This window comes from Macaca thibetana, chromosome X, assembly GCF_024542745.1.
Source record: "Macaca thibetana thibetana isolate TM-01 chromosome X, ASM2454274v1, whole genome shotgun sequence".
Taxonomy (NCBI): Eukaryota; Metazoa; Chordata; class Mammalia; order Primates; family Cercopithecidae; genus Macaca; species Macaca thibetana.
The window spans coordinates 48,018,898-48,034,691 of NC_065598.1; the positions used below are offsets into that span (position 1 = coordinate 48,018,898).

The 15,794-nt window shown below is 42.1% G+C and overlaps 1 pseudogene; it reads left to right on the forward strand.

The window, feature by feature from the left end:
• Window positions 1-122: 122 nt before the first annotated feature.
• On the forward strand, window positions 123-15,389 carry LOC126945768 (ornithine aminotransferase, mitochondrial-like; annotated as a pseudogene).
• Window positions 15,390-15,794: the final 405 nt, after the last annotated feature.

Here is a 15,794-nt window from a genome sequence, read left to right on the forward strand (position 1 = left end):
GAAACTGACAGGAAGGATTTGAGATGGCGACCTGCTTCATATACACTCCTTATTAAAACTAGATAACAAACGCACCACGGAGGAGGAGAGAGGTAGGAAGAATGAAAAAAGAAAATCAGCGCATGCTTACTCTGATTTTGGAAGAATCGAGAGAATCAGAGCGTGCGTCCTCTGAGTGTGGAAGAAACGAAAGAGAGAGAAAGTCAGAGCATGCGTACTCTGAACTGAAAGTAGCCAATCCCAGGGGATGCTTTTGGCGGGAAAATGAGAGTCTCCACCCTCACCTTGAGCAGGTTCTGCCCCTGGAGCCTGGACTGATAAAAGCCACATCAGCTTCGCTTATTCCGCCTACTATTCTGACTTCTGATTGGCCAGATGGAGTTCACTAACTGCCCTGATTGGTCCATCATCCTTGGGCAGTGACATTGCACAATAATGTCTCATCCTCCAGCCACACTTTGTCACCACTGCAACAAAGTGGGTGGTCCTCAGGAGTCGTCAGGAGATTTTGATCTCTCTGAAGACCGTCCCTGGATCTTGGGTTAAAAATCTGTATTCTAGTCTGAACCATGGGAAGAAAAAAATAGTCATCTGTGATTTTTCTGCTTGAAAGACACAGTGTTTTCCAAACTAGCACATTTGGGAGGTTTGCTGTACTTAGTTGTGGCGTTCATCCTTCAGTGGCTTCTATATCTGTTGCAACTCAGAAAACAGTCCAAGGCTCTCCAACCTCTGATCACATTTTTGAAAGGGAATCTAAGTGTGGTGCGCACAATTACCATCCTTTACCTGTAGCCCTGGCGAGAGAAAACTGTATTTACTTATGGGATGTGATTGTGGTGTTGTTTACATCTGCCTTGGCCAATCCTCCCGCCTCGTTCTTGGGACTACAGGCGTAAACCATCCCACCCCCACTAATATTTTTTATTTTTTGATTTTTTAATAGAGATGGTTTCGCTGTGTTGGCCAGATTGGTCTCGACGTCCTGGGCTCAAGCGATCCTCCCACCTTGGCCTCAGGACTAAGGGCATTCACCACCCTGCCCATGCTTTTTTTTTTTTTTTTTAGTAGTAGAAACCAGGTTTTGCTATGTTGGCCAGGCCGGCATCAAGCTCCTGTGCTCAAGGGATCCTCCCGCCTTGGCCTCAGGACTACAGGCATGCACCACCCTGCCCAAGCAATTTTTTTTGTTTTGTTTTGTTTTGTTTCATGTTAGTAGAAACCGGGTTTCGCTATGTTGCCCAGGCTGGCCTCAATCTCTTGGGCTCAAATGATGCTTTCACTTCAGCCTCAGGACTACAGGCATGTGCCATTCTGCCTTGCTCATTTTTATTTATTTATTTATTCATTCATTCATTCATTCATTCATTTTTTAGGAGAGACAGGCTTTTGCTTTGTTGGCCAGGCTGGTATCGACCTCCTGGGCTCAAGCAATCCTCCCACCTTGGCCTGGGAACTACACGGGTGAGCCACCCCACCCATGCTTTTTTGTTGTTGTTCTTGTTGTTAGTAGAAATGGGGTTTCGCTATGTTGGCCAGGCTGCCCTCGACCTCCTGGGCTCAAGCAATCCTCCCGCCTCGGCCTTGTGACTACAGGCTCACACCACCCTGCCCCTACTAATATTTTTAATTTTTCTATTAGAGATAATTTCGCTATGTTGTCCAGGCTGGTCACTATCTTCTGGGCCCAAGTGATCCTCCCGCCTCGGACTGGGGACTACAGGCATGCACCACCCTGCCTTTTGCTATTTTTCCCAGGCTGGTCTTGACCTCCTGGGCTCGCTCAATAATTTGATCCCGGGAAATGGAGGTTGCATTGAGCTGAGAGCACAGCACTGCACTCCAGCTTGGGCGACAGAGCAAGACTGAAAAAAGAGAAAGAAAGAGAGAAAGAGAGAGAGAGAGAAAGAGAGAGAGAGAGAGAGAAAGAGAGAAAGAGAAGAAAGAAAAGAAAGAAAAACGAAAGGAGGGAGGGAGGGAGGGAGGGAGGGAGGACGGAAGGAAGGAAGACCAGCTGAATCTCCATAAGAACAGTGAGCTTAGTGGTATTTTTTACTTACCCTCGTCCCATCTCATGCTCCCAGCTTGGTTCTGTTCATTGCTGATGAAATACAGATAGGATTGGCCAGAACCGGTAGATGGCTGGCTGTTGATCATGAAAATGTCAGACCTGATACAGTCCTTGGAAAGGCCCTTTCTGGGGGCTGATACTCTGTGTCTGCAGTGCTGTGGGACAATGGCATAATGTTGATCATTAAGCCAGGGGAGCATGGGTCCACACATGGTGGCAATCCACTAGGCTGCTGAATGGCCATTGCAGCCCTCAAGGTTTTAGAAGAAGAAAATCTTGCTGAAAATGCAGGGAAAAAAATGGGTATTATCTTGAGAAATGAACCCATGAAGCTACCTTCTGATGTTGTAACTGCCATAAGAGGAACAGAATTCTTTTTTTTTTTTTTTTTTTTTTTTTTTTTTTTTTGAGTCAGAGGTTCACTCTGGTTGCCCAGGATGGATTGCAATGGTGCGATCTCGGCTCACTGCAACCTCTGCCTCCTGGGTTCTAGCGATTTTTCTCCCTCAGCCTCCTGAGTAGCTGGGATGACAGGCATGCACCACTATGTCCGGCTAATTTTTGTATTTTTATTAGAGACAGGGTTTCGCCATGTTGGCCAGGCTGGTCTCAAACTCCTGACCTCAGGTGATCCACCTGCCTTGGCCTCCCAAAGTGTTGTGAGACATTGTGCCCGGGAGGAAAAGAATTATTAAATGCTATTGCTATTAAAGAAACCAATGACTGTGATGCTTGGAAGGTGTGTCTACGACTTCGAGTTTATGGACTTCTGGCCAAGCCCACCCATGGTGACATCATCAGGTTTCACCTCTGCTGATGTTCATGCAGGATGAGATTCAAGAGTCCAGTGAAATCATTAACAAGACCATCTTGTCATGCAGAGGGTAGCAGCTGTTTTCAGTGGTCCCTGGAGCCTGCTGGAGACAGGTGGTCCTGTAAAAGCTCTGCTCTTAATGCGGGCACATTCCACTCCCATGTGTCTTCAAAACCTTTTTGGGGAATGTATGTTTTTTCAGTTGATACATAATAGAACAACGTTTATGAACCTGCCATTTGCTTTGTAATGTAAGAGAATGTAATGGCATCTATATTCAGTGAAAGTGTTTTGATGTGCATGTGTACTTTCTAAGGTGAAATGCATCTATATATACAGACAGCCTTTAAATCACACCTTTCAGTATACTTTATATATGTTTTCATACTTTCCTTGCTGGTGTAAAGGTTTTGTATTTGAAAAAGTTATCTCTAGTGTATTACATAAAAGGCTTCACCTCATAAAGTCAAATCATTGATATCATTGAATTTTAGGAAGAATCAATGGTTAAGCATATATAAAATATATATATATAATACTAGCTTTTTTGTTTTGTTTAGTTTTTGTTTTTGTTTTTGTTTTGAGACGGAATCTCGCTCTGTCGCCCAGATTGGAGTGCAGTGGCTCGATCTCGGCTCATTGCAAGCTCCATCTCCTGGGTTCACACCATTCTCCTGCCTCAGCCTCCCCAGTCCCCAGCTGGGACTACAGGTGCCCACCACAACGCCTGGCCAGTTTTTTGTATCTTTAGTAGAGATGAGGTTTCACCATGTTAGCCAGGATGGTCTCAATCTCCTGACCTCGTGATCCGTCCGCCTCAACCTCCCAAAGTGTTGGGATTACAGGCGTGAGCCACAGCACCCGGCCTATAAAATGCTAATATTAAGTAAACTTTATACTGGCCAACACCAGGATATATTCTATGGATGTCATTATTTTGAATAAGAATTAGTGTTTAACATTCCTAAATTGTTTTGAGTGCTTGATTATAATTTGTAAAAAATAATGTTTATTTTTAATATTTATTTACATTTTAAACAAAGCTTATATTTCAGAAAATAAAAAAAAGATACAGAACATGGCCAGGTGCAGTGGTTCACGCTTGTAATCCCAGTACTTTGGGAGGCCTAGGTGGGCAGATCACTTGAGGTCAGGAGTTTGAGACCAGCCTGGCCAACATGGAGAAACCCCATCTCTACTAAAAATACAAAAATTAGCCGGGCATGGTGGCACCTGCCTGTAGTCCCAGGTACATGGGAGGCTGAGACAGGAGAACAGCTCAAACCCGAGAGGCAGAGGTTGCAGTGAGCAGAGATTGTGCCACTGCACTACAGCTTAGGTGACAGAGTGAGAATCCCTCTCGGGGGGAAAATAAAAAAGGTACAGTACATTTTCATCACCGCAATGCTGTCCCTTATACTACTGTTTTTCATTTCCGCAATTTTGTCTTTTCTACAATGCTATACAAGTGAAACCTTATAGTATATAACGTTTTATGGGCTTATTTCACTCAGCATAATTCCATGGAGATTCCTCCAAGATATTGATATTTGTGTCTCAACAGTTTGTTGTTGTTGTTGTTGTTGTTGAGACAGAGTCTCACTCTGTCGCCCAGGCTGGAATGCAGTGTCTCAGCTCACTGCAACCTCCGCCTCCCAGGTTCAAGTGATTTTCCAGCCTCAGCCTCCTGAGTAGCTGTGACTACGGGTGCACGCCACCATGCCCAGGTAATTTTTGTATTAGTAGTAAAGACAGGGTTTCAACATACTGGCAAGGCGGGTCTTGAACTCCTGACGTCATGATCCGCCAGCCTCGACCTCCCAAAGTGCTGTGATAACAGGGTGAGCCACTGTGCCCTGCCAATAGTTCATTTTTATTACTGAGTAGTATTCCAGAGGATGGATGTACCACAGTTTGAGCATTCACTTATGGTAGGACATATTGATTTTTTCCAGCTATTGGCTATTACAAGTAAAGTTGCTATGAACAATTATGTACAAGCTACTGGATGGGCATAAATTTTAATTTCTCTGAAGTGTAATTGTTGAATTGTAAGGTCATTGCATTGTTTAGTTTTATAAGAAACTACCAAACTGCTTTCCAGAGTGTCTGTAAGATTTTACCTTCCTAGCAGCACTTAATGAGGTGTTCAGTTTCTCTGCATCCTCGTTACCATTTGGTGTTGTCACTATGTCTTTTATTTTAGCTATTGTAATAAGTGTGTAGTGATACCTCATCGTGGTCTTAATTTGCATCTAGTGAAGCAAATGAATGTTGAACATCTTTTCATGTGCTTGTTTGCTTGTTTCCTCTTCAGTGAAATGTATCCTTTCATGATTTTCTAATTGGATTATTTGTTTGTATTTTTTACCATTGAGGTTTTTATTATTTTTTTTCTTGAGACAGAGTCTTGCTCTGTTACCCAGGCTGGAGTGCAATGGCACGATCTTGGCTCACTCCAACCTCCGCCTCCCAGGTTAAAGTGATTCTCGTGCCTCAGCCTCCCGAGTAGCTGGCATTACAGGCACGCATCATCATGCCTGTCTAATTTTTGTATTTTTAGTAGAGATGGGTTTTTGCCATGCTGCCCAGGCTGGTCGTGAACTCCTGGGCTCAAGGGATCTGCCCTCCGTCCACCTCGACCTTTCAAAGTGCTGGGATTACAAGTGTGAGCCACCACACCTAGCCTATCATCAAGTTTTGAGAGTACCATACGTATCCATTACATATTCTGGATGTGAGTCCTTTATTGGATATGTGGTTTGCAAACTTTTTCTCTCAGATCATACCTTATTTTTTCATCCTTTTTACAAGATTTCTTGCAGAGCAGTTTTAAATTGGATGAAATCTAATTTATATTTTTCCTTATGTATTATACTTTTTGAACCATTCACTATGCCCTAGATCTCAGACGTTTCTCCTATATTTTCTTGTAAAAGTTTTTTTTTTTAGTTTTTTATTTTATTTTATTTATTTATTTATTTATTTATTTATTGAGATGGAGTCTCGCTCTGTTGCCCAAGATGGAGTGCACTGGTAGGATCTCGGCTCACTGCAAGCTCCACCTCCCAAGTTCACGCCATTCTCCTGCCTCAGCCTCCCAAGTAGCTGGGACTACAGGCACCTGCCACTATGCCGGGCTAACTTGTTTGTATTTTTGGTAGAGACGGAGTTTCACCATTTTAACCAGGATGGTCTGGATCTCCTGACCTCGTGATCCGGCCACCTCGGCCTGCCAAAGTGCTGGGATTACAGGCATGAACCACCGTGCCCGGCCTTTTTTAGTTTTATATTTTAGATTTAAATCTATGATCCACTTGACTTACTTTTTTGTATAAAGGTATGAACATTAAGACTTTCTGTTGTTATTGTTGTTGTTGCCTATGGCTCTCCAACTGCTCCAGCACCATTTGTGAAGCAGATGATCCTTCCTTATTTTTGTCTCTTAGTAAAAAATCAGTGTGGGGCTACTTCTAGGATCTCTATTTTGTTACAGTGATCTATGTGTCTATTCTTCTTCCAATAGTATATAGTCTTGATTCCTGTAGCTATATAAGAAGTATTGAAATATGGTAGAGCCATTCCTCCCACCTTATTCTTCTTTTTCAAAAATTGTCTTAGCTATATAAATATTTTTTGAGATGGAGTCTCACTTGGGTCGCCCAAGTTGGAGATCAGTGGGTTGATCCCGGCTCACTGCAACCTCCGCCTCCCAGGTTTAAGTGATTCTCCCGCCTCAGCTTCCCAAGTAGCTGGGATTTCAGGTGCACGCCACAACACCCAGCTAATTTTTGTATTTTTAGTAGAGACAGGGTTTTGCCATGTTGGCCAGGCTGGTCTTGAACTCCTGACCTCAAGTGATCTGCCCATCTCAGCCTCCCAAAGTGCTGGGAATACAGGCGTGAGCCACCGGGCCCAGTGTTGTCTTAGCCATTGACAATTTGTTACAGCAACAACCAAAAATGAATACACATAGAAACAGATTAATTAGTGAAACAAAATAGAAATTCAAGAAACAGACTAATTTATATACAAACTTCAGCATGCATTTCCAAACAATGGGCAAAAGATGGGATGTATAAAAACAGATTGTTGGCAAGTGTCTATCCATCTGGAAAAATAAACATTAAATCCTTACTTTCAACCACATAAAATAATAAATTCTAAAAATTCAGAGACTTAAATGTGAAAACGTGAAGTCATAAAGAACTAGATGAAATTTTAGGAAAATATTACAGTGTAAGACATCTTGAGTTGGCATAGACACTTCCTGACATTACACCAAGGCTATAAACAATGAATCTGACATATTTAAAGATGTAAAAATTAAAGTATCTTCTAAGTCAAAAGACACCATAAAAAACTGTTTAAAAAAGCAAATTTTAGGCCAGGCGCGGTGACTCATGCCTGTAATCCCAGTACTTTGGGAGGCCAAGGCGGGCAGATCATAAGGTCAGCAGATCAAGACCATCCTGGCTACCACAGTGAAACCCCGTCTCTACTAAAAATACAAAACATTAGCCAGGTGTGGTGGTGGGCACCTGTAGTCCCAGCTGCTCAGGAGGCTGAGGCAGGAGAATGGTGTGAACCTGGGAGGTGGAGCTTGCAGTGAGCCGAGATCGCACCACTGCACTCCATCCTGGGCAACAGAGTGAGACTCTGTCTCAAAAAAAAAAAAAAAGGCAAATTTTGGGGAAAATGAAGGATCCCCAATAAATTAACAGTAACCATCTCTAATATATAACAAAGCTTTTCCATATCAATAAGAGAAACTGGAACAACCCAGTGAAAAAATGTGTTCAGGCATGGCACTACTTCACCGTATAGCAGAAAAGGATTACGAAATAGAAAGTATGAAAGGAAAATAATAAAGGAAATGGAGAAGAGATCCCAGAACTTTCAACGTTCATCCATAGAAGATCCAGAGGTAAAAAATAGAAAGACTGGGTCAGGTGCAGTGGCTCATGCCTGTTATTCCAGCACTTTGTGAGGCCAAGGCAGGCAGATTACCTGAGGTCAAGAGTTTGAGACCAGCCTGTCCAACATGGTGAAACCCCATCTCTACCAAAAATACAAAAATTAGCCCAGTGTGGTGGTGGGTGCCTGAAATCGCAGCTACTTGGGGAGGCTGAGACAGGAGAATCACTTGAACCCAGGAAGCAGATATTGCAGTGAGCTGAGGTCCTGCCACTGCACTCCAACCTCAGGGTCAGAGCAGAACTCCATCTCAAAAATGAAAAAAAAAAAAAATAGACTGGAGAGAAGGCACTAGTTGAAGAAATAATGTCCTAGAATTTTCTCAACTGAACAAAGACATGAATCTTCAAACTGAAAAGAGCCACTTGGTTCTGAACCTGATTAACACACATGTGCACACACACCTGCAGGCACACAAGCCCACACACACACACACACCCTCGGAGTAAAATTTCTAGGATAAAGATAAAATCCAGAAAGGTCCCAGAGAGAAAAAGAGAAGAGAGAACGCAATGGAGAAGTTTTTCAAGGGGCTGATTTAAAATAACTTTGGGCCAGGCACAGTGGCTCATGCATGTAGTCCCAGCACTTTGGGCACCAAGAACGGATGCTCACTTGAGCTCAGGAGTTTGAGACCAGCCTGGCCAACAAGGCGAAACTCATCTCTACAAAAAATACAAGTAACCAGGTGTGGTGCCACGTGCCTGTAGTCCCAGCTACTTGGGAGGCTAAGGCAGGAGAATTGCTTGAGTCCAGGAGGTGGAGATTGTAGTGAGCCGAGATTGTGCCACTGCATTCTAGCCTGGGTGACAGAGCCAGGCACTGTCTCAAAAAAAAACAAAACAAGAACAAGCAACAGAAAAAGTTGAGCCTAGATATCTATATACAGCCAGGATAATTCAGAATGAGGGGAAAATATTCCAGAAAATTCATGACGCATATACCCTTCAGAAATAATCATTGGTATACAGTTCTATGAGAAGGGAAAACTAAATTTAGGAGGAAGGAGGTGATTTCAGTAAGCAATGGTGAGGAGAAAAATAGTAAAATTTATTGAAAAGTATAAATTTAGATTGTAAATTTTAAAAATTACAGTCTTGAACTAAAATTCCCGGTATTATAAACTTGGAAGATAGGAGCAGGGACAGGAAAGAAAAGAGAAGTTCTTTTGGTGTTCAAGGAATGGATACAGATGTTAATGAATGAGAGAATGTGGTGGTGCACGCCTGTAACCCGAGCTACTCAGGAGGCTGGAGCAGGAGAATCACTTGAACCTGGGAGGTGGAGGTTGCAGTGAGGTGAGATCACAGCATTGCACTCCAGCCTGGAAAACAAGAGTGAAATTCTGTAAAAAATAAAAAATTTTTTTTTAAATAATAAAATTTTTTTTAAAAGGCCAGGCACAGTGGCTCACGCCTGTAATCCCGGCACTTTGAGAGGCCGAGGCAGGTGGATCACTTGAGGTCAGGAGTTCGAGACCAGCCTGGCCAACAAGGAGAAACCCCGTCTCTACTAAAAATAAAAAAATTAGCCTGGCACAGCATCACATGCCTGTGGTTGCAGCTACTCAAGAGTCTGAGGCAGTAGAATTGCTTGGACTCAGGAGACACAGGTTCAATAAACCAAGATTGCGTCACTGCACTCCAGACTGGGCAACAGAGGAAGACTCTGTCTTAAATAAATAAACAAATAAATAAATAAATACGAAACCTATTGGATACATTGGATATGAAAACATTAACTGCTCAAATAAATAATTCAGCAGAATAGGTTGGATGTTAAAACTGGTATAGTTGAAAAAGCAATTACTGAGCTGAGGAAATGCGTCTAAAGAATTCATAAAAGTAATCAGTAATGGATAGAGAAGAAGTAAAAGAAAGAAAAATTAATTAATAGGGAGGATAGAAGAATAAATGTCAAAACACATCTAATAGTAGTCTTGTAAGAAGAGAATATAGTTATTAAAAAGGAGAGTGTACTTAAATAAGTAATCAATGAGAATTTCTCAGATTTAAAAAAATGACTTAAGAATTAAAGATGTTATAGTACACACACACACAGGAACAGTGAAATGTAAAATTGTGAAAGACAAAAATTATTTTTTAAATGATCAGAGAGAAATAGCAGGTTACTTACAGAGGAAAAATAATTAAACTGACATCGGATCTCTCAAATACCACACTGGAGGCAAGGATACAATGGTGTAATAACTCCAAGATGTTGAAAAAAATGATTTTTTTTTTTGAGACAGAGTCTCACATTGTCACCCAGGCAGGAGTGCAGTGGCGTGATCTCGGCTCACTGCAACCTCTGCCTCCTGGGTTCAAGCAAATCTCCTGCCTCAGCCTCCTGAGTAGCTGGGGCTACAGGTGCACACCACCACACCCAGCTAATTTTTGTACTTTTAGTAGAGATGGTGGTTTGCTGTGTTGGCCAGGATGGTCTGGAACTCCTGACCTCAGGTTTTCTGCCCGCCTTGGCCTCCCAAAGTGCTGGGATTACATGCATAAGCCACTGCGCCCGACGAAAGAAAGGAATTTTTATATCGGGTGAAGTAAAGACAATGTCAGGCATATGACTTCAGGAGATTGAAGACACAGGGAAATGTTAAAGCAAACAAGTATGTATTGCACTTATTAGAGACTGTAAGGAAGGGTCAGCTGCAGTGGCTCATGCCTGTAATTCCAGCACTTTGGGAGCCCAAGGCAAGAGGATTCATCGAGCCCAGAAATTCAAGACCAGTCTGGGCAACATGGCGAAACCCCAACTCTACAGAAAATACAAAAATTAGATGGGCATATCAAGTTCCTCGGTCTGTAGAGAATTAAAAAAAAAAAAAAAAAAAAAAAACAAAACCTGGGTATGGTGGTACACACCTGTAGTCTCAGCTACTCGGGAGGCTGGGGCAGGAAGATTGCTTGGGCTCTGGAGTTTGAGGCTGCAGTGAGCTAGGATTGGGTCACTGCACTCCAGCCTGAGTGACAGAGTGAGACTTTGTCTCTGAAAATGAAAAAAAAAAAAAGATCGTAAGGACGATTTTACTCTAGTAAAAGCAAAAGACTACTGTGCTAGGTACAGGGACCACTGCAATGGGGTCTTGCAGCAGGAGAGTGATATTAGGATCGACTTCAACTCCACCAAGGACAAGTGGGGATTTGTAGTCAGGGAGTAGGGTCAGGGAGTCAGAAGATGGGAAATTACTTGGAGGAAACCTCAGGGGCAGGGGGATCCTGGCTAAACGGACTTGACAGGATTTTTGCTGAAACAGGCTAAATGGGCAGAGTCCCTGGATGAAGGACGGAGCCTGAGGTTGGGACCTAGTCAGAAACAGGACTCAGAGGAGCCCGACTTAAGTTTGGTCAAAGGATAGTGTCTGTCTGAAAGCATAAGCAATAAAGTCAACAGCAGTATAAGGAGAATTTTTGTGCATTGCTAAGCAGGACTCTGCTTTAATCATTGTAAAAGTTGATTATGGGAAGTGAGCCATTCTTAGTTGATTTTTTGTTTGCTTGGTTTTTTCATTTTGTTTGTTTGTTTTGTTTTTTTGTGTGTGTGTGGTTTTTTTAGATGAAGTCTCCCTGTGTCACCCAGGCTGGAGTGCAGTGCATAATCTCGACTCACTGAAACCTCAGGTTCGTGGGTTGAAGCGATTCTCCTGCCTCAGCCTCCCGAGTAGCTGGGACTACAGTCACGTGCCACCACACCCCACTAATTTTGTATTTTTACTAGAGACAGGGTTTTGCCATGTTTACCAGGCTCGTCTGGAACTGCTGACCTCAAGTCGTCTGCCCACCTTGGCCCCCCAAAGTGCTGGGATTTCAGGCGTGCTCCACCACAATCCAGGCATTGAGTCATTCTTGGCATACACAACTATGTCAGAGTTGAGTGATCAGGGGAAAAAGCACTCAGAGCACATTGCACCTGCTCCAAGAATTGAATTTTCCACAAGGCTGGTGGCTGAAATGGCCTGCTGTCACCCTAAAACCACTTTTACGTAGTAACTGCTGAAACAACCTGCAATGACTCTAAGGCTCGTTTTACCTATTGTCCGCACTCACCAATCAGAGCTTCCAGCTCCCAAAAGCTTCTCTGGTGCCAATGGACTTGCTTTAAAAAATATAGGTAACATTTCTATTTCTAATAAAACTCTCAACTTTCTCTTTGTTCTTTGGACATACCAAAGACCAGTCAGTTTGTGTCTATGATTCTCAAATAAAATGTTTATAGATTCATGGCATGGCGTGGTGGCTTACCCTGTAATCCCAGCCCTTTGGGAGGCTGAAGCTGGCAGATCACTTGAGCCCAGGCGCTCGTGACCAGCCTGGACAGTGTTGTGAAACCCTGTCACCACAAAAAAATACAAAAATTAGCTGGATGTGGTGGTGCATGCCTGTAATCCCAGCTATTCCAGAGGCTGAGTCCGGGAGGCAGAGGTTGCAGTGAGCTGAGATTGTGCCACTGCACTCCAGGGTGGGTGACGGAGTGAGACCCTGTCTTAAAACAGAAAACAAAAACAAAAACATAATATAACATCCTTAATATTGTAGTTTAAAAAAAAGAGATTCATCTCCATAGTCTTTGATTTTGATATTTGTGGTGTCAGAAGTGGGGTCCAAAGCTGACTCGCCTTGGAGACATCAATGACCTCTGGAGCTATGGTGTGAGGTCTGCACACTTGGCCCCCTTAAGCTTTTGCTTTTCTGGTTGCCTCTTTCCCCCCACCCGGTGAGTCCCTCTTGGATCAAACTGTCATTTTCTGGGGGGTTGAGTTCAGTTTTATTTGGGAATTTGTTAGGAAGGGTCTTTCTCTCTCTTCTGGTTTTGAAACCTCCTCTTTTCTTTTCCTTTCTTTTCTTGTCTTGTCTTTTTTCTCTTTTCTTCTTTTTTTGAGACAGTGTTTTGCTCTGTCGCCCAGGCTGCAGTGCAGTGGTGTGATCTGGGCTCGCTGCAACCTTCACCTCCCAGGCTCAAGTGATTCTCGTGCATCGTCCTCCCGAGTAACTGGGATTATAGGCGTGCACCACTACGCCTGGCTAATTTTTGTATTTTTTAGTAGACATGGGGTTTCACCCCGTTAGGCGGGCTGGTCTTGAACTCTTGAGCTCAAGTGACCTGCCCGCCTTGGCCTCCCAAAGTGCTGGGATTACAGGCGTGAGCCACTATACCCAGCCAGAGACCACCCGTTTAAGAGGGATTTTCTCCCTCCTGGTTATGAGGCCTGGTTACAGAGATTTTTCTGTTAGAGAAGGCTTCTCATGCTTCCTGATAAGTTTGCACTTTATTTTCAGAATCATTTGCATGCTTGGACTTTAATTTGGCTTTTGTGTATTAGGCATTAAACCAAATCACCTAGATTAATTTGTTCACACACGGGCTCTCAAAGTTCAAAGGCATGCCAACATAGCTCCCTCTTTCTGGGACGCCAGCTGGTAATATGTGCCAACATTATGGGGATCATTCATGCAGTCTGTTTTCCTCAAAGTGAACTAAAATAATACAGTCCATATGGGACTCCTGTCTCGGTATCTTGAGGCTCCAGAACACATTCAAGACTCAAAGATTGCCTCACTGCAAAATACTGTCTAAAGCTAGCTGAGATTTTCTTCTCCAAAGCCTTCCCCTCTCCTTCCTTTACCGCTTCCTCTTTATCCTTCTTTAAGCAAAACTCTTTTCCCAAAATGCCTCAGCTACTCTGGCATACTGACTATTAAAATAAAGACAGTTGAAAAACATCAGATACAAATAAAATCACTGACCTTTGTAGTGTTTCTTAAAAGCAAAAGATGAAATTCCATGTAAAAGATCTCCTTCCTATAGTAAAAGGAAAGACAACACTCTTATCTTCAAGGATGAGGAATTGAGACCAAGAGAACACTATACAAAGCTTATGAGAATACCTCTTATCTTTTGGGCCTCCTCACATAATTCAGTCACATTTTACCGTTAACAATTCTTTGTCTAATTCAACATGTTGGTAACTGACTCAAACTGCTTTACCCGAAATTTGTGTCACCACCTTCATAAGATTACCTATTGAGGAGAAAAATCTTAAATAAAGTTTAGCCTTCTTCCATTTTGTCAGAAATATAATTTAGATCCAATGTCTTTTACAAATTGGTGAGTTTGCATGTTTTACTGTCCCATAATCAAAATTCTAAAATGAAAGCTATCTTTGTTTATGTACGTATCCGTGTTTGGATGTATTCATACATATGCACATGTGTTATGTTAAATGTGTCAACATGGTAAAATCTGGAATCGTTAGCAAACAATTATTTAAAGAATCCTATTCAGATTGGCTTAAATAGGTGCTCATATAAATATACAGTAATTAACTAAAATGCATTTAGTTCATGCAATTTAATTAAGTCTTTGAAAAATAAGTTGGTTTTAAAATTGTTGGTAAAATAAAATGACAAATGTTTTCAAAATTGTCAGTACACATTTTTGGCTGGGTTTACTGGTTCTATATTTGTCTCTGTTAGATGTTTTAAGGTTATGAAACATAAACCTAACCTAAAAACAGAATGGTCTCTTATGTGCAATTCTTTGATAAGTAAGACTAATTTAATATTGTGGGTGTAATAAAACAGCTGTATTTTCTGAGTTATTGGCAAAATACTCATATATTTAAGGTTTTTGCTCAGGTGAACACCTGACATTTACAGGCTATAAAAATGTTTTAACAGGAAAATAACTCGAACTGATGACTAGCTTTATTTATTTATTTATTTATTTATTTATTTAGAGCAGAGTCTCCCTCCGTCGCCCAGACTGGAGTGCAGTGGTGCTATCTCGGCTCACTGCAACCTCTGCCTCCCAGGTTCAAGAGGTTCTCCTTTCTCAGCCTCCCAAGTAGCTGGGACTCTAGGCATGCGCCCCCATGCTTGGATACTTTTTGTATTTTTAGTATAGGTGGGATTTCACTGTGTTGGCCAGGCTGGTCTTGAACTCCTGACCTCAAGTGATCTGCCCTTCTCAGCCTCCCTAAGTGCTGGGATTACAGACGTGAGCCACCACCCCCGGCCGACTAGCTTTGTTCAATATGTCAGTTTTCATAAGTAATCTAGGTATAATTGTTAAAATGAATAAATGAGGTAAATGTGAGGTACATGTTTATAAGTGAAATTTTCATGTAATTTGAAATCTTTTTTTCTCTTACTCTTACCATATGAAGATGAAATATTAAAGTTATGTTATGTTAGATTAAGTAATAGGAACTCACTAAATGCCAGGATCATTTCCAGCTAAGAAAACAATGGATCCCCCTGCCTAGGCCTCCCAAAATGCTGGGATTACAGGGGTGAGCCACCATGCCCAGTGAGGAAAAGAAGTATTAAACACTATTGTTATTAAAGAAACCAAAGATCGTGATGCTTGGAAGGTGTTTCTAAGACTCGAGATAATGGACTTCTGGCCAAGCCAACCCATGGTGACATCATCAGGTTTGCACCTCCACTAGTGATCAAGGAAGAGGAGATTTGAGAGTCCAGTGAAATCATTAACAAGACCATCTTGTCATTCTGAGGGTAGCAGCTGTTTTCAGTGGTCCATGGGAGCTTGGCTCCCTGTAAAAGCTTGGCTCTAAATGTAGGCACATTCCACTCCCATGTATCTCCAAAGCCTTTTTGCGGAATATCCATTTTTTTCAGTTGATACATAATAGAACTACGTTTATGAACCTGCCGTTTGCTTTGTAATATAAGTAAGAGAATGTAATGGCATCTATATTCAGTGAAAGCATTTTGATGTGCAAGCGTACTTTTTAAGGTGAAATGCATCTATATATACAGACAGCCTTTAAATCACATCTTTCAGTATACTTTATATATGTTTTTATAATTTCCTTGCTGGTATAAATGTTTTGTATTTGAAAAAGTTATCTCTGGGGTACTACATAAAAGGCTTCACCTTGTAAAGTCAAATCACTTT